General features: G+C 36.3%; 1 protein-coding gene across 1 annotated transcript in view; it reads right to left on the bottom strand.

Moving 5' to 3' along the window:
* ANKS1B (ankyrin repeat and sterile alpha motif domain containing 1B) overlaps positions 1-20,303 on the bottom strand; it is a 408,189-nt gene that overhangs the window by 386,844 nt on the left and 1,042 nt on the right. The gene's annotated exons all lie outside the window — the stretch shown is intronic.

Here is a 20,303-nt window from a genome sequence, read left to right as displayed (position 1 = left end):
AACAGGAATATGGGAGCTCTCAGACCAGACTTTGTTGAGACTAGTTTGGGAGTCAGCCACATTTAAATGCATCATCCTCTTTGTTTTACTGTTAGAGTAACCCTCTTGCTCGTAACATTAAAATTTGGTAGAACAAGCTATCAATTACAGTGTCTATGTTTCAAGTCTCCTATCTATTTAATCCATGACAAACATGCTCAAGCTAATGCAATGCTTGAGTTTTTTCAACATTAAGGTTTAAAGAATCACAGTATCATTTGATTTACTTAAATCTGATTATATATTTAAAATAAACTTGTTGCACATTCTACATTCCTTTCGTTACCCAATGTTATAATTCTCTTTAAAGATGGAACTTAGTTTTACATAAATTATTATTCATTTATTATTAATGCTTTCTGATCAGGTTTTAGATAATTAATGAATTTTTTCTTCAAATTCCAAGTTAAATAATAGTAACATATTATATTAGACTAAGAGAAAGCAATATTTATTGCCGTATTTTTCCTTTCTGAAAACAATACACTATACCAAGGGATGATATATTGATGATGATATATTCAGTTCTTCACAGTTTCTTTAAGAATTCTTAGATATGGCAAAAATTTTCAAGCTAATATTCTTCATAAAATAAAACATCCAGCACATACATTAAAAAAAATTACTTTTGTAGCATGTATTAAGAAATTTGCATTTTTTGGGTGGAGAAATTCTACAAGGTCTTCTCCTACTGTTCATCAGTCAAATGCTTTGAAAATGCATTTTTCATGGTCAAGATGGATTTACAAAAGTGTTGAATGTACTGACATTCTGAAACTGTTTCTCTACTTGGAATATGTTGCCAGTGCAGAAGTTCTAGTGCAATACAAAGTACCTGCATCATTCATGTATGCTGGATGTGAGCAAAACAGTGCTTTTCATGACACAGAGGAATTCTCCCATTCACTCTGCAGAGTAACTAATCAAACCAATAAAATTAGCTTCACTTACTGAAGGATTTTTTTTTTCATTTTGGATATATTTATATATACATACATATAAATGCCCTTTCTCCCCTTTTCAACCAAAAACTTTTTGACTCCAACTTTTGAAGCATTTTCATGCATGATTATTTTAAAAAAGTCACTTAAATCTTAAGATTTCTAGAACTATTTCCATATTACTTGATTATAGCATTCCCTTCATTCTACTATAATAATCAGAATTTCTTTTATAAACAAGAAGTTTTCTGAGTGTATTATTTACACACTAGTGAACTCTAAGACTCTGTTCATCCTACCATGCAGAATTAAATACATCACGGTCTTCTGTACAAACCATGCTAAAAAGCTACTGCACATCAGTAAAATGCAGACTCAGATATGTTCTTTCTCTGACTAATTTTTCTTTGTGGATGGTGAATTTAACAAGTGCTCTAGCAATACTGCCTATCTTATGCATTACTTTCACTCCCCAGTGTAAAATCACATTTTCCTTTGCTTATGATTAAACTGCTATGTTTAAGTTGAAATTTCACATGTCAGACTTCTAAGAAAGGAGCTCTAGAGTAGAAGAAGGAAATAGGGGATGAGGGAAGGAAATCTGAATTAGCATATGAGGGGAAAATCACAGAAAATTTAGAAAAAAAAAGTTTAATGAGAAGACAGAAAAGAGGACCCAACTCATACAGGCAAGACATGAAATTTGAAGAGGTGGCTGTTGAAATAATTTAAATAGCTGAGGAAAGATTGGCAGTATTAGCCTCCCAAGGCTGAAATGAGGAGCTGTGAAAGGACACAAAGAAACACAGGACATTTGGAATAAAGGCTAAAACTATGAAGACAGCTGGACAGACTAGAAGAGCTGAACTTTCATCAAGAACCAGAAACACTTGTTAGACACTCTTCCAGAATGCATTTTCCAAAAGCGAAGTCCATGATAGCTGGGAAATGTCAGCAACACTTTCAACAAAATAATAATGCACACAACCACTGGGTACCTGTAGCAAGCACTCTAGTCAAGCACGCAGAGTTCTGTGCAGCACATCCTGAAGTGCCATTTCTCAATGACCTGCATCAGGTTCATCCAGTTAGTGGCTTGCAAGCTTTGTAAGGCCAAAAGATGACTTCTTTGGCCATAAATACTCAGGGTCTTAGCACCATGAGTTGCTATCATGCAGCTGGTCAATTGTGATGCCAAAATTGAACAGGCCTAATATAACTGAGTGTTGATACCACAAACATGATGGAATTGCTAGTTTATCCTGATTTTTTGTTTTGTTTTGTTTTTGTTTTTTACAAAAGAAAATAAAAAGGAAATTACATATATATATAAAACTATGTAAATATTTTAAGAAATCACACTGAAAAGTCAAGAAATAGGACAAATAAGTTATGCATGCATCTTTTTTCCCTCATTAAACCTGCCTCAGCTTGTTTACATAAGCTACTCTAAAGGTAGTTAATGAATCTGTACCAACAGAACCTTCTAAATGTGAAGTTAAACAGAAAGGGAAGTATATTCTGAATGGACTAGAGGATTGCATGGGAAAAACTAATAAATTTGTATGCAGGGTAGTGCAATATTGACCTAGAGATGTAGACTTTTTGTACCACAGAGGTTTTCTGACAGTAGGAAAGTCTCTTAAATCTTACTTTACAAGCATGATGGTCAAGCACTTTCAGAGTACCCACTTCACATTCTGAGTTTTAACTGCACAACTGCACTTTATGCAATTGCCCTGCTAGTCAGAGGAAATTGTGCTTTGCACTTTTAAATGGTTTGTGATGACAAATATTCTGCAAAATCAGAAAGCAGGTTTTAGGTGTTTTGAACCAGGCATCTAAAATTATTCAATGATGTTGACCCTAGTGTCTCAGGGCTTCACATATCCATTTGTAAAGTGGAGTAATAATACCCTGTCATCAAACAAGGTTGTTTTTTGAAAATAAGTCCATTATACTTGCAAAACTCTGCTGTGAAGTAAGTGAGGAAAAGAATTCTCTTTATAGAAGCACCTGCAAGCTGTGCATCAAAGGCATAAGCTAACAGCTACAATGAGAAAATAAAATACTAAATAACAACTAAGAGAGCAACACTCCTTTTGTATGATTAAAGTGGAGTGAATTTTATCTGAAGAACACCGTGTGGAAATGTATAATATTCAGTGATGTACACAATATGCCACTAACATGCCACAGTTCATGGGCAGACTATCTGCAGACAAATGTGGGTACACAGACATAGGACTGCCTGCAAAAGCCAGTTTGGATTTCATAGCACTTCTTAGCCAACTGTATGTATTTATAATGCTCCAAAAAAGTAGCTGAAGTCTGAAGAATTGTAGTCACATTTGCATGACACTGAATCTGAGCTAAGAAGTCTCTCTAAACCCAAGCTCGCTCTCTGTAGATCTAGGCAGGGTATCATTGCTCCATACATGTAAATCTAAAGAGAACCACACAGAGATCATCAGATGGCTCTGTTGATCCTGGCACACATAATGTCATTTACAGATAACACTGGTGCATGTTACCTCACCATGCTTCCCAGTACCTCAGGACCTAAGAGATCCTAAATTTGTTCTCCCCACTTTCTATGACTCTTTGCCTAGACGTAAGATCTTTAAGAAGGAAAGAGGATTTTGAAGTGGAGTGCAGTATATGACCTTGATCTCTGCAAGACAGCTTTTTTACTTATTAGCTGATCTATCTCTGTCTCAAGACAATTGCATACTGAGTGCAAAGGACTTCCCTTCTGTACCTTCTCGTTATATCTCTTCTATATAAATATGTTTATTCATGATTATGTTTGAACTAACAAAATCATGTCACCTGTTTTTTTATAAACCAGTAAATCAGCCAGTCACTGTACTTTTCCTCACTCTTTCTGCTTTTTTATTACTTTATAATTATCTTATTCCAAAACAGCCCCATTGTAAATCTGAAGTACTTGAGTGTGAAGGTCTTTTGTTTACAATGCATTATAACAAAACGCCCATCCAGCAAAATCTAGCCATATCACCAAAGCCAATTAAATGTGTGTGATCTAAAACTTCTCTCTTTACTGACAGAAATCCCTAGTCACACCTTTTTCTTTTTTTAGTCATCTAAATTATCTCTGAAAACATTCAGACATCCTCATCTTCAGCTCCCTTTTCTGAAGTAGTTTATGTTCTTATCAGGTATTTCTGCATAGGTTTTTATTTCTCCATGAATGCATGTATAATCAGTCAAATCATCCAACAATTCTTTAAGATAGTTGCTATCTTTATTATTATGCTAAGTCTCAGTTCATAGAAAGGAGTATACAACCCAAGCAGATTTCCATACTCTAAATAAAACATGTCTTCTCTATTTCACAATTTTCCTTTTTAATGTTGGATGGGACTATGGGAACTTGTCCTGTTTTAATCTAACCATGTTTGCCATTGACATCGTCAGGAAGACCAACTTTTTTCCTAAACAAAGACATCAGTTTCTCTCTTTTCAGACTACTTTGTCACTGTATCCTTCCATCCCGTTATTTTCAGCTCAATAGGCAACACTTCCTGATTTGCGTTCTTTTATTATTTTGCCTCAGGTGATTATGTTTAAACGGAGAGGAGAGGAGAGGAGAGGAGAGGAGAGGAGAGGAGAGGAGAGGAGAGGAGAGGAGAGGAGAGGAGAGGAGAGGAGAGGAGAGGAGAGGAGAGGAGAGGAGAGGAGAGGAGAGGAGAGGAGAGGAGAGGAGAGGAGAGGAGAGGAGAGGAGAGGAGAGGAGAGGAGAGGAGAGGAGAGGAGAGGAGAGGAGAGGAGAGGAGAGGAGAGGAGAGGAGAGGAGAGGAGAGGAGAGGAGAGGAGAGGAGAGGAGAGGAGAGGAGAGGAGAGGAGAGGAGAAGGTAGCTGGGCAGAAGGGAGTGCAGAGATGTGGTGAGAAAGGTAGATTAATGGAGATAGGAGAAACAGAGAAGAGGGGAACAGGCAGGGGGGACAGGTGGGCCCAGAAGCCAAGACAGAGGCATCAGAAGAAAAGAGAAGAAAGAAATGGAGATATTAAAGAAAGACCTCTGTGCTCCAAGTTGATATATTTCAATAAAGTAATATTTTAATGAATGTATTTTTCTCCAACCAGTTCAGCTAGAAGTAATATATGAATAGTAATTACTTCAGCGGATTAAAATTATTGCACAAATATAAAACTTCACTACAGACTTGAATGGATTGATGATACTCATCTGAAAAAGGATCAGCTTTAAATCTTGTTCGGTGCCTAAACAAATCAAACCTATGACCAATACATGCATAACTGCACAGTTCTAAGTCTATAAAACTATAGTCATAATACTCTGAGAAGTTCAAAGTCCTGTACTTTGAAGTCCGTGCCACAGAGAAAACTGCAGGTCCACTTCAAACAGTGCTAACACTTCTGAACATGCCATCACAGCACTCTAACACATTTCTTACTTGTTCAAAATGCCACAGAAAAACAACTGAATTGAAAGGTGGGGTTCGGAAAGGTTTCAATATAGTACAAAAGAAACACACCCTTATCTTACAACAAATTGCCTTTAGAATTCACTAAAGTATTTGACTTCCAAATTTTGAGTCTCTGGTAATTCCACTTTCATGTGAAACTTAAACTAAGAATAATTCTGAAGTGGGTTTTTTTTTTTGTGTTGACTTTTAACTTTTTTAAACAGAAAATAACAGAATGTGAAACTCAAGGCTTCTCAATTATGGTGGGAAGATTAATTTTAAAGTAACCCTGTAGCATCATTCTCTTTCCCAAGCAAGTGTTATAACCAATACTGCTTTCATGTTTTGGATTTGAAATCTTTAGTCTCTTTCAACAGTTTTATGTAACCCTGTATAATCTTTGGTCTGGGGAAAAGTACATGCTGGGTAAACCAGTCATTACAGAACTCTCTTGGGATAAGACCAGAGACTTGAACCTGAGTTTCTAGATCAGAGGTGAATTACATGGTTATCAGCTTAACTACTGTTTTGGGCTCTGTTACACTCCATGCCATTTCTGTGAAACTCAGATCACAACAAGCATCATAAAAGCTACCACAACTCAACAAGAAAGCTGGTATTTTTTCATTGAAGCTGTTTTTTGAAAAAAAATATTTTAAAAATTATCCACTTTAATTTTACTACCAGCTGCTCTTCAGAGCTATGGGAAACATTCATGCACAACTACAGACATACAGACACCTCTACTTTCTCAAAAAAAAAATTATCTATTGGGAGGGAAGAGGACACGTACCTCTGACATCACCATATCATTGATGCATGCCTCTAAGGAAAGGAACTTGTCCCTTTTCACTGAAGCATAGATCTGTAAAATGAACACATAACTACCTAACTGTGACTGAGCTCATTTCAAGATTTTTCAAGGTTTCCTATATAGGAAATGCATAACTCAAATTTATTTGCAAAATGTCTTCAGTATGTTTTCTCCCACTTGCATTATTTTCTGGAGGATGGTGATACCCAGCCCTGTCTCATTAGCATTGAAGTAACATCCCGCAACAGAAAAAGAATAAAAGATGTGTGAAGATGAAGTGAACAATTATTTACATTTAAGTTTTTAAGCTGTAGTGGAAAATACTGACCTATTGAGAAACATATAGGCTAGCTCACTGCTGATTAACAGTGAAACACATAAACACAACTTGATAGTGTTTCAGTTGGAAAAGATAATCTAATGATCAAAGCACTAACAGAACTGGAGATGTGTAATATTTAGCGCAGTAACACCCGGTTACACAACATCATTAATGTGGTCAGTGTCTATTTACAGAATACATTGCTGTTAGACAAAATTCATTTTCTCCATTTGGAATGCGAACTGATGTTTAGGTGTGCAAGTCTTCAGCTGTTATGTTAAAGATAAATGATCCCAGTTTAAGCCTGAGAATCCATTTGAAGGGATATAAAGCAAGTTTGCATACTGTAATTGCTACCCAGATCACATGTTTTCTGACCCAAAACCTGTCCAATAAAACAACCACTTGAAAATTATGGAAAAAAATTAGATACTGCATTACATATACCTAACTTCAACACAGCAGTACAATACCAAATTAAAAGACATATTACACTTCAAATGAGAAGTAAATGTCAGGCTACTTTTTCCTTATCTGACAATTTTTAAGGTGGGTCACAAATCTCTAATCTTGGCCGCAGGTGTTTGTTACCAGGTTTCTTGGCATTTTCAAATCTAGCTAAAAACTCTTTGCACAATGCCCATGAAAACTCAACTTAAAACATATTTAGAAAGAAAGTAATTCTTCAGACGTGAATCAGAAGTGGCTCAAACACCAACTTTAAATGAAAAAAAACTATTTTAATCATTCATATTATCATCAAGTTCTGTATGATGAGATGTGTAATAATGTGCCCTAATGGAGTTGCAAAGGGAAAGAGATTTGTCATCAAAATTATACTGCATTTGCCTGTGATAATCTGAATGTTAGGCCGTGTGACTAAAATTGCAGATGATTAGAAGTGTGCCCTGAGCAGAGCTAACACAGTTAGGACAGCCTCCTTTGCTGCTCTGGTAAATCTGAAATAGTTCCTGACAACTCCCTGTGTGAGTGTCAATTCAACTGTTTTGAAAGGTAGCATCTGCCTTATAGTTACAGTGAAAATAAAGCCATCCTTTGCTGAGTTTTGTATGCTTTACCCAAGGTTCACCTGATGCCCAATAAGTTTGGTAGTGCAATACTGTGAAGTGAATCTGCTACACAAATTGCTTTCTGTGGAGCTAAGAAAGAAAATCCCCAAAGACCCAACTTTCCCGGAATATAATGAATTGTCAGTTTTACCAAAAGGTTCATTTTCCTGGGGAAAGCCTCAGCTGTATTCTGGACTTTTCCAAGAATCCCAGAAGACTACAACCATGCATGCTGCATGACAGCTGCTGGAGCTACTGACAGTGCTACAACAACTCACAAGTCAAATGAAAGTTGTCAAGAGAGATGCATAATAAGAGCTGACCTTCTGCTATCATTGCTCTTAATTCCTCTTTAGGAATTGTGACACTCAGAAATGGTGGCATTTTGTGTAACTTAACAAAGTCATACTTTCAAAGGAGACTTGAGTAATTAGCTACTATGAAGACTAACCAAAGTAGTAACCTTTCAAAGAAAGAAGTCTAGACGTTCTGGCTCCATCCTTTAAAAAATAATCCTGAGGCCTGCTTTCTCATTCTTGACTGAGTTTTTTTGAACCCAAGAAAACATTTTAAAATAAATACCACAAAAGGACTGAGTTTCTTCCTTCTGCCATTTTTCAGAGATCAGTGGGTTTGGTTTTGGAATTTTCCCAACTAGTTAGGCAAATTAATTCACATTTCCTATGGGTCTCCCAGGTAAAAGCCAGACAGCATCCAACTACCTGTGTGTATCTTCTTGTCACTCGCTAAATAAACTGATTTGCCACCTCTTAAGTTTTCGTCAGTCTTTGAGGAAGGTTCTGAAAGTGGATCTCTACCACTTTGTCCAGGAAATTATCATGCCCTAAGATGCAAATCAATCCTGTACCCCTGATCTTACACTTTTGATCAGCACTGTGTATGTTCTTTCAAGCTACCCAAATAATTTTGCTTTATGTTCAATTTTTCCATGCCATTTCCAGCTTAATGCCTTCTGCATTCTCCAAAATCATTAACCTAGATATATATTTTTATTTTTTTTCACATGGACTATCTGGCCTCGAGGTGAATATCTGCAGCAAGGTTTATTTCTTTTCAAGGCTGGCATAAGTAACCTCAGGATTCTTCACATCCTAAATTTTTGCCCCTTTTCAAGCTGGGCATCACAATTATAGCAGGAAAAGAAGGGATGATGATGAGAAGAAAATCCTACAAAAACAATATTTAGTTACTGAAGAAAGGGAAAGAAATCTTTCTCTCTTACCACCATCATAATTAGGTGATTTATTCCCTGGAGGTTGTCTACTCCAGGCAGCCTGACAAGGAGGATGCCCCCTTGGCATTTTAAAAAGCATACACTTCTAAACAACCTCACTTGCTTTTTTCAAAACTTATTTCCTCGGTCTGTGCCCTATTACAACCAGTAGAGCTTTAAAGCAAAACAAGGAGAGCAAACACTGCAGCAGCTCATGTCATAGCAAAGCCTATTCATGCACTGGAGATGCATGATGAGATTTCTGCTGCTTTTACTCTTTTTATGCCATTTATGCCTGTATAACTCTTTCTTGCTTGAATGACAGAGACGTGGATGCTCAGTGCTGAAGCTTCTCTCGTTTTTGGTTAAGCAGTACTAACACAGTAAGTACCATGGACCAGGAACAGCTTCTCTTCTGAAGTAACTCATTAGTTCTGGTTCACAGTTTAAGTGGGAAAATGATACACACCCCCCCTTTATGCCTCAAGATATCTTTCTAGGGCATAAGTGGAAATGTTTCATCACTGGGGAATGACCTTTCTTGTTTCCCACAAGAGATGATAGGAAAATAGCATATTTCCCCTGCACACAGCTCTTTCATCTTCACACTTTACTTTCAACAACTAAAGTTTGATTTTTCTTGCCTCATTTTTGCTGTTTCAGGTAATATAATGGGAATCTTGTTCAAATGAGTATCATTAGTCACTGAAAAGAAAAAAAAAGGAAGAAACCATCCTCCAGCATCTTAAATTCTACATAATGTTTCATAAAGATATTAGATACACATAAGGAGTTGTAATTTTTTGTAAGTTATTAGAGGTATCTCAAATTTATATTCTGTTCACCATCATAAGGGTAGTCCATACTTATAATCTCAAAATAAAGATATTTTTCCGTGGAAAAATATTTGTCTATTTCTTTGGAAATACATACATAACTATATATAAAAAGAGTGTATTAAAATTGTTGAGATTGCAAAGGTAAGGATTAAAGTTCTGGTGCTGTCATACTACTAACACATAGGTATTAGCCTTGATCACAAGATTTCCTTTTATTGTGCAATGAATGGTGATCCTATCCCCTAGAATGGGATGATTGATTAAAAACATTTCTTTTTGGAAATCAAAGGTATTAAAAGGTGCATTGGTACTTATTAAATCAATTAAACAAGGTAAGAACAGGAACAGCAGTTTAATGCTGCACCACAGAACTGAATTCTATCCACGTCTGTTCTCCAGAAACAAACCTCTGAATATCTGAACAGATCTTTACACATTTGAAGGTATAAAATGCTACTGAATTTTTGGAGAATGTTCTGCACATAATACTTCATTAAGATATGAAACCCTTGCTGTGAGATGCCACGAATGCTAAAAATTTGCATTGCTTCAAAGACCAGTTCAACAAACGCATGGAAGAAAAAACTCCACTGGAGCTATTTAATACAAAGACAATACATCTGCTGTAGAAAGCTGCTGTAAATTGCTAAAAGCTGTGAGAGTACACTGGAGAAACTGTTACATACTACGTGTTTGCTTTACCACTATATTCTTCTTAGAACAGGCTCTTAACTCCCAGTCAAAACTGGGAAAGAGTACTTTGCTAGACAGACATTCATTCTGACCATGAAGAGCCACTCCTATAATTTTACACTAACTATATTAATCCTGTGAAAAATGAGCTCATTGAAGTCACCAGATGGAAACACCAATTCAATACACTTCTTGCCATAATCTAAGAGTGCTTCAGTCAGCATTTTTCAGAGCAGATATTAAAACCCCTACCCAGTCACTGAAGTACAGAGACTGTAAACTCATTAATGCTGTGAAGCAGTCCAATACCATAGTGACAAACATCATCAGGGAAAAAAAAAAACAGGAGAAAATGTAATAATTCTTTTTCTAGAGAAGAGTTTGAATTGTGTACAGAAAATGAGGCTCAGGGCTAAACACTGAGTAGTAAGTTAAAAGTGCTGAATAACTGCTTATTTAATGAGCACTGTCTGTCCTGGGCCAAAAGTGAGGAAAAGACTACAGATTGTACCATTTAAAAAAATGCCTGCATTCAGTGAAATACATAAAAACTTCACTGGCAACCTTAATTCTATCATTCATGAGAAAAAAGCAAACTAAAACTCCTGAAATTTCACCCTGTAGTATCATCTTGGCAAAACTTTACTCGATCATTTATCACAACCACTTCTTCCACTTAAACTAATGGCATGACTGGTGGCCCTTTATTAACCACTATTACAGCAATTTATTTTAGCACTGTGAGAAAAGCAGATAGTTTGCAAATTAGTTTCACAAATATAGCAATGAAAATATGAAAATGTCAGGCTTTGAATGAAAACTGTATTTCAGTGCATGTACATTTTCTTTCAATTCTGGCGTTATGAATTTTACTTTATTCTGCCCTGCTCCTCGTAGCTCATCTCCTAAACTCTCACTGTCCTCAGCACTGCTAACTGCCATGGTCAGTCTCAGTTCTTACTCCTAATCTCAATTGTTTTACCCATTTCCTTTACAAACAATTTTTAGCATTCCAGCCTTTTCAGAGTTTTACATACAGCCTATTTGTCAAACCACTCCAAATACCTTGATTCAGGTCTCCACCTGTCTTCTACTCTCATCTCCTCACCTGAACATATGCTTATTCCATACCTTTAGAGGCTTCATTTTCTGCTTGTGACAACTCCCTCTGAAATCAAGACTTACACAGTCTACATGAAAGTAGGAATAGAGGGAATAAATAGATTTAACTGTTGTGACAAGGCAAACAACAGATTTGTAACATGTACGTATACTACGTGCCGTATGCTTTATTTCCACATTGATTTATTTGGTTCTCTGAAGCATTACTTTGTGCACATTATGTGAGAAGATCCCTGGCAGATCTACCACTTGGTTATGCAATATACTGCTCTGCAAAAAATGTACACAAAACAGGAAGGAAGCCGGGTGATTGCAAATCACCTATGAGTATATTTTGACAAATTAACTATCCAGATGACAAGAAGGACATGAAGTGGATAAATAATTACTTGAGAAAGCTGAAAACTAAAAATAAGTACAAATTATGTTTCTAAGAAACCTTACCAATGACTTAATTGAGATTCTGGGGTCAAACTGCTAATATGAATATGCCGGCAATGTTTGCAAAAAATAACCTAGAGATTCACTGTTCATATTGAGTGACATCTAAAAATAGAAAACAATGACCCTGACAAGTCAGTAAGTAAACACAAAAGACATTAAACTCAAGAGATCATTCTCAGAACACCAGCAAAAACAATACTGCAAAGTTTTATCATGAAGGTTTAAAATTCAAGCAATATGCAGTGGGAAAATACCTAGTCCAAAAGACAGTCCCAATTCTGATTTATAAAACTCTTCTTTTTTCTTACTTTCTCTAAAAGGCATCTATCTCCTGGACACTTCTCATACTGTGACAGTGTGAATATTAACAACTTATCCTATTTCAGCACTTGTCCAGCTATGAAGGATTAGGAGAAAATCCACACACAAATCACACCATTCTTACAGGAGAAAGAAGTTACTAATGTGTAAATTCAAAGACTAAATGTGATATTTGTGGTTTTATAATGATTCACACATCAGAAAAAGAAGCACGACATAAAAAACTGTCCAACTCCAGCACAAAAGCCTGTGGTGCTGTTAAGAGGCTATTCACTCCCAGTTGAAGGACTATACAATGTTTTTGCCTGAATTTCATGAGGCTCCAATGAGCCCATTTCTCCATCTGGTCCAGGTCCCTCCTTACAGCAATTCTTCATATGAATGTTTTTCCCACATTTTGGTGTCATCTACAAACCTGCTACACGTGGTACACTGCGATCAATACTGGCCCTTGAATCCTGAGGAAACCCTCTAGCAGACACCAGCAGCTGGATTTTGTACTGTTGATCACATCCCCTCACAGTCCAGCCAAGTTTAAACCCATCTTATTAGCCTCCTATTCAGACCATAGCTCATCATTTTGACTGAGACTGCTGTGAGGTAAAACACCACGGTTTTCCCCTTGTCCACAGACGCAGTCTTCACACTGCAGAAAGCAACTAAGGTTGGTCAGGCGTGATTTAAGCGTAGTAAATCCATGCTGGTTGTTCTCAGTCGTGTTCTTATCTTTGTGGGAGCAGAAATAACATCCATGAGGGTATGCTCTGGAACTTTCTCTAGGATTTACGACAGACTGATGAGATAGGTGACGCCAGAACCTTCTTTTTGCTCTTCCTGAACACAGGCATGACATTTTCCTTTTTCAATCATCAGAAACTTTCCATGTTTGACACAATCTTCCAAAAATTAACAGTAATATTGGTTTCTTGAATGTAAATGTTGCCCTGATCTTCCTCTACTGTGGGGACTGTTTCAAAAGCTGTCAAGTCAAACTTTACAGCCAAACAACCAAAGCAGAAAAGACAACGAGTTGCTGCCTTTTCCATGAGCTTTGTCACCAGGTCTGCCCTACCAACCACTGAGTCCATATTGTCTTCTGATGTCAACCTATTTACTTTTGCCTTTCCTACCTTTGTAAGTTTCAACTCCAGCTAATTTTTTCTAATTTGTTTCTTGTATACTTGAAGCATTTTCAATAAACCTCATGTGATAAATCATGCATTTTAAGGAATTTTCATGTATCTCTAACTTCAACCATCCAGAATTCTGCCTCTTGGCCAGCTAATCTACTGATTATTGATCAGTACCTACTGTCTACTGCTTCTGAATTAATCCAAACCAGCTATAAAACACAGAAGGAGGGAAATTCTACCCAAATTTAGCTTCAACCCATCCACGTAAGTGGCAACTTTTAATATATTTTCAATTACAATTGTTTTCCTGTTCTCCAAAGTTTACCTAGAGAAGTATTTAAATTAGGGATATGTTTCATCTTGAAATGAAATCATTCAATATCCACTTTGGCGTGAACTCAGTCACTCTCTATTGCCCCCTACCTGACTAGATCTGCACTGGCTGTAATAGGAACTCAGACACCTAGCCCTGACATCAACACCTATAGGAACATAGCTGCCATGGGCTGTTTTAAAGAAGAACTAAATTGCACTCAAGATGTCATTTTGAACATTTTTTTTTCTTGCTTTAGAAAATATATGTGCAATACATAGGAAACAGTGTAAAATTATTATAATAAATGCATAACCTTGTGGAATTAAATCTCACAGAACCTTTCTTACAGTAGATACCTGTACATTATTAGAAATTCATAGATGTTAAGTGAGGTGCAGAACTGTTGTATCACTTCTTAATGCAAAGTGATCATACTGAAAATATTCTCACCAGGAAAAAGTAATTAGAAAAAAAAAACTTCCAATAAAGGCTAGAAGGTTAAAAAAAAAAAAAAACCAAAAAATGTATTCCCTACTTCCCAAAAGGGTCCATGCACATGAAAATGTCATATGAGTAGACAGAAATTAACTCTACTTTTGATGCCTTACACATTTAGCATTAAAAGCTGCCAATATATTTTACCTTGAAGTATTAGTATAGGATTAGGATGCGTACTCTAACTTCAAGTGGCCAACAGAGAAATTCTATGGCAGAAGGGAATTCCAGCTGTGGAACTCTTGTATCTGTCACCTCCCCAGATGAGCAATCTAAGCTTGCTGAAGAAAAGGCACTGTAACTGCACTCCACATTACACTGTCCCTTACAGATTATATACCAGTTGCATAAATCAAAGCAGTTTATAAGATGCTTCAACTACTGCCTTTGTCAGGAAAATTTTAAAAAGTGGCCTAGAGCTTTAAGCACTCCTAAGCAGCTCATCCATGAATACAAACTGAAATTGAGGCAAATAAATACCTGTAGCATTTTGGAAACATGGCTATGTCCTGGATCCCTACTGCAGTGACTGTGAAAACACCTGCCCTAAAAGCACCTGTATTTGCTCTTCAAAACATTTCCAACCCTCACAAGATAGCAGACCTTCCAGATTACATCATTCATTCTTCATTCCCTTTCATTTACTTCCCCTCTTAGTTCTACTACAACATTACTGCTTAAAAACAGTAATGTCATGTCAATGTCAAAAATTTATAAAGAAACTGAATTACCAACCCTCTAAAATGACAAATGTTAGAGAAGAGGGGAAACATGGTGGTGATCATAACATATTTATAGGGTCCTCTGTGGAATTAGACACTAGCCATCTAGTGGCTAAAAATTTTAAAAGAATTCTAAAAGTACTGTTTTAAGTTACAGACAGGTCAACCTTCTGAAGGTTTTTCCTTACCTTCTCCTTTTAATGTGTTTGTCAAATTTTCCTTACTAGTCTGCCTGATTCCCTGATAAACTCCATCAGTCCTCCCAGTGCAATTACCATATCTTGACGCTATCTATGGGCAGATAAAATTACCTTGGTAGATTTTACACTAGATCTTTCTGATAATTTTTTGCATTTGGTCTGACATTTTAGAAAATTAATAGAACATACACTTGACCAATACTCAGAAAACTATTTCTGGAGTAAGGAGAAATGAGAGGTTTATCTATAGAGTTTAACTACAGAACTTCAATCTGGGATCATACTGAACTCCTAGGGAAGATTTATTACACAGACTTTGTGAATTACCTTGTCCTTAATCATCTACCAGATGTCCTGGATATTGTTATATTGCTACCTTTACATATTGTAAATATTTCAAACTAAAGAAATCTAGAGTTCAATAGATAAAATGTTGTCTGAACTTTGATTGAAATAGTTTATCAAAAACAAGAATAAAAGTAAGTCTAAGGAGGGTAGAAGATAAAATGAAGGCTAAGAGAAGCTCACACATTTGAAAAGGCAAACAGAGTCAAGGCAGCAATCAGCTTTCACTAATACCAAAAAGCATAAACTAACTGTTGTCCTGATAATTAGTTTGTATACCATACTGAAAGGCAGAAAGGAGAAAGATTAAATATGTCCTCAAAAGAATTAGGTTCCCTACTCTAACAGTATAAAAAAGGTAATTGGGAAATCTGGGAATGCTGGTCTCTGCTTAGGACATCAGTACAAACCCCTTCATTAATTAAAAACAGTGTAACTAAAATTAGAAATAAATATAGACTAACTGGATGCCCCGTTGAATGATAAGAAATGCTTTCCATATTATTGCCTGTGTTTGTTGTCTGAAGTAAATACCTTGGAACTTTATGAGCCCAGAATTCCAGTACTGCAAAACTCACGTAATACAATCTCCTTATAAAGGAATATGAGAAAGCTCCCCTTACTTTAAATAATGCTAGCTGCAACGATAAACAGAAGTAGTCCCCTTATTCTTGTTAAGTTGATCCATTTGTTATTCAAATTATAACATGAAAAAACTTTCAAACTGTTAACTAAAGCTTCACGAAGCATTTCAACATTTTAAATACTTCCTGCTCTACAAGGCCTACCAAGTGCGATCTGTTTCTGCAAAGGGAGCCGAATGAATCAGAGGGCTCTGCACAAGGACAGAAGAGGATCTGTGTGGTTTTCAGCACGCACTGAGGCCATCAGGCTAAACTGTGGCTTTGCTGCAAGCAAGACACTGCTCTGGGAAACAGATGAGGAAACAGATTGCAACTCCCAGACTGACAATCTGCTTGCCGTGTTTCTTACACTTTAGAGGAGAAATTACTTAGGCCAGGCCTACATGGTGTAGCTGTGCTAAGGAAGGCTGAGCAAAGAAGGGAGCAAAGAATGGAGCCATTCCCTGCCACAGTGCCAAGTGTGGAAGGGGAAAATACCAGCTCCAGGCAGGCTGCTCCACCCTCTCATGCTGTGTAATGGCAGCAGCCAACAAAGAGCAAAAAAGAGCCAGTTCAACCTTCCCTACTACTCTGTGCCAGTTCATATTAATTAATATTCAATCCCACAGTCCCATTAAAAATCCAAAGCTCTTTTAACATGTACAGTTTAAAAAGACTAAAAATTAGCATATAAGCAAAAACTATCCATTCCTGCTAGGAACATAGAACAAATAGGCATGTGCATGGCTACATGTGACAAAATGAAGGTAAGGTCTCTGAGATACATTAAAGCCTTCAAAGTAATTTTTCCTAAACTCTTGGAAAGAAACAAAGGCTGTCTCTATCCAACAATGAAAAGTTGATTGGCCAATTAAAGCATGCTATGCACACAGAGATAATCAAATCAAGTAAGTTTAAAATACCAGGTTTGTTAGAAACTCTTTGCTCTTTCTATATGTCAAAATCTTTAATATGCATTTAAGAATTTTGGATACAGATCTCCGATAACAGAATGTTATGATAACAGAATGACACATTCTGTTATTTCGTTCTCTTGACTGTGGGATTTTACAGTCAAATTTTTGTGTTTACACTGAATATAAGCACAAGGAATAATGTAAGAGCCAGTGAAATGACATAAAATATGTGAAAATTCCATTTGCAATCTGGAAAAAAATCCCCAATTCTAAACTTTAAAAACTTCTTTTTTTAATATATGAAACATGCTTAATATACTAATGTATGGTAATTCCACACAGTGGAAACCACAAAGAAATTGAAAAAATTAATTTAGACTTAAGTCTTCTAAACTTTGAACGTTTTGTGAGGGAGATGTCTCAAAATAGCCTTGTTTCATAGTAAAAGAAGAGACCCCACCCTGCACTAATATTTGGGGTTGGAGACCATAGGTAAAACATGTAACACAGCTTTAGACATCCTACTGTATCACACCTGGAATTTAGATGCATCTCCAGAGTTCCTGGTTCTTTGTCAAAATCCACCAGTCCATTCAGAAATCACCTGGGCACCTAAAATACCAGTAAGTACCCAAGTTTAACCATCTAAATCACATGAGCTGTTTACTGAGGTTACTTGCTCTAATATGTTGCAATGCCTTATGCTGATCTTTGCACCTGAGGAATTCAGAATTCACCTTCACTCTAGTGAGCCACAATCTGTATAATGAAGAGCAAACTATGGAGATTGAGACGGGGGCACAAACTGACCCAGAGCAGCCTTCCAAAGCTTCTCCTGAGCTCAAACAAATTACAGAGTCCACACAGCAAAACATCACTGATTTGTTGTCATTGTTTTAGACAAACCAATTTGGGCATGAAGTATTAGGTAACAAGTATTACAGATATCTGGGTGCATAGGAGGTCTTAATTAAGTATACACCATTTTTATGCACTTTGCACATACTCTAAGCATGTTTGAAGTCTCACAGGAGTTCATTCGTACATTTCTAGGTGTGCTTAAACAGCCTTCCAGAACAGAGCTGTTTTCCTGAACTTTTACAATAATTTAATGACTTAGGAGTTAGAAGTCAGGACTTAAAAAATTATAAAATTTAGTCTGCAATTAGCATCAACAAATAGGTCCAACTATAGAATACCCAGGCAAAAGTTTGCCCTATTTTCCCCTCAAGAACCATAAAACACATTAACAGTTAAGAAAAAAAGCTGTTATAAAAATGTAAATAGGACATCAGAGCTCAGATCATTTGTTCATTGGTTCAGATAACAATCTGAAACAATGTGTATTTGTCAATTTATGAATATTAAGTTTCATTCACAGGTTCACAGGGCACATAATTACTGTAAAGCAAATTTCCACCAAAAAAAGGTTTCTAGCCATAGAGAGTTCAGCCACATAAACTGAGCTGTCTCCAGCACTTTGAAGAAATCCAAAGGGACGGTGTAGTCCTACTCCCTAGACCAACACAGCAGGCACAGTATTAGTCCATATGCATGCTGAAAGAGATGGACTTTTTCCACCTAACACTAGAAAAAGCACTGCCAAAAGGAGAAAGAAAGAGCAACCACAGCGGGACACTTACAGTCCTGGGGCACCATTTTAGAAATGGAGCAATAATTATGATCAACAAAACAGTAGGAATTACTGTCAAAATTACTCCTAAAAATTAAATTAAGAAAATTATATTCCTATATTTTTCTCTGTTGCTTTTTTTAAAAACAACTTTTAAAAATTTTTTATTCTAATAAACTGTATGCAAAAATACCAATATAGCTCTAGTAGTGAACTTCTTCAGGTTTTCTATTTAAAAAAATCTTTGCATCCCCCTCAAACATTTATACTGTACAAGTATGCTTTTCTACAACTTTGCTATTTTCAGTAAGTGATGATTTCCCAACCAGGATAAGCATGTTCATATGGCTCTAATAATGTTTCCATGTTTTCTGTACCAAGATAAAATCTAACCTTAATCTTGCATGTCATTCTGGACTTAATCCATAATTAATGGCATCAGTAAGATCATAGAACATCTCAAAAAAAAAAAAAAGCTATGTCAAAATACCAAATCACATACCTATCGCATAAATTCTATATATACCTATCCATATCCATATACCTATCGCATAAATTCTTTCTTGAAAAACATTTACTATATGCATAGTAGTTTCTGCTTTGAGCATTCCTGCTGAACCCTCTAAAAAGTCTTATGCTCCATAGTGTGTTAGACTGTGAACATTTAAGCATCAAACTATTACTGAATTCCTTCCAATTTAGAAATATTTCATCATACAACTGGACGTACCATACAGCTGAAAGTTCGCTCTTAATTCTTGAAGTTGTGTTTACAGAAGCCATAGACATTCTTGTTACCATTAGTAAGAAATTCCATAAATTAAACAATATATGTTTTACTCTGCTTTACGTCTCTTCAAGCTAAGTGCACTTCCAGGAAAAAGAGAAACCAGTTGACTTTACAACCCAAAAATTCTACAATCCTGAGCAACAAAAAAAGGACTGTAATGACCTATCTGTATATACAAAACAAATGGTTCACGTGTTCTGTGTATACAACAATGCTGTTTAATAAAGGAAGGCAAGCACAAGCAAATACACCCCTTCTGGATGTACAGAACTCACGATATACAACATGAAATTAACAGTGAATACAACATGAAATCAACAGCAAGAACACGGCACAGGGCAACACGCCCTGGAGAAAGCCACTGCACAAACCACGCATTAGAATTAGATTACAAATGGCTAGTCATTGTACCTAAGTGAACTTACTTGTGTACTTAGAAAAGTGGGTATCATATTTCAGATTCAACTGACTATCTGGCACACTACTTTCTAAGCAGCCTATTCGAGCACAGTACAAAAAGCAATCACATGGTGTGTTTTGATTTTGGTCAATGGGCTAGTAATTCAACAGTGGTGCAATAGCTAATTGAACTGGGGCACCACAGAACTTTGGTAAACTATGAATACCTGAACTGTTGTTATTTGCAGAACTAAACCTTGCTTTAAAATAGCAAGATTTTATAATAGAGTTTAAACAGTATAATTTGGAGAGTTAACATTAAGTTTTCCCTGATAGGGAACTTGGAAATAATATAAATACCTTGACAAGAAGGCACTGGCAACAGAATCACAAATATATTTTCATTTAATCAATTTCCATTGTGCTAGGCCTCTTC

This window comes from Cinclus cinclus, chromosome 4 (genome assembly GCF_963662255.1).
Source record: "Cinclus cinclus chromosome 4, bCinCin1.1, whole genome shotgun sequence".
In the NCBI taxonomy this organism is placed as follows: Eukaryota; Metazoa; Chordata; class Aves; order Passeriformes; family Cinclidae; genus Cinclus; species Cinclus cinclus.
The sequence above is the reverse complement of the archived record's forward strand: the minus strand, read 5'-3'. Positions and strand labels throughout refer to the sequence as shown.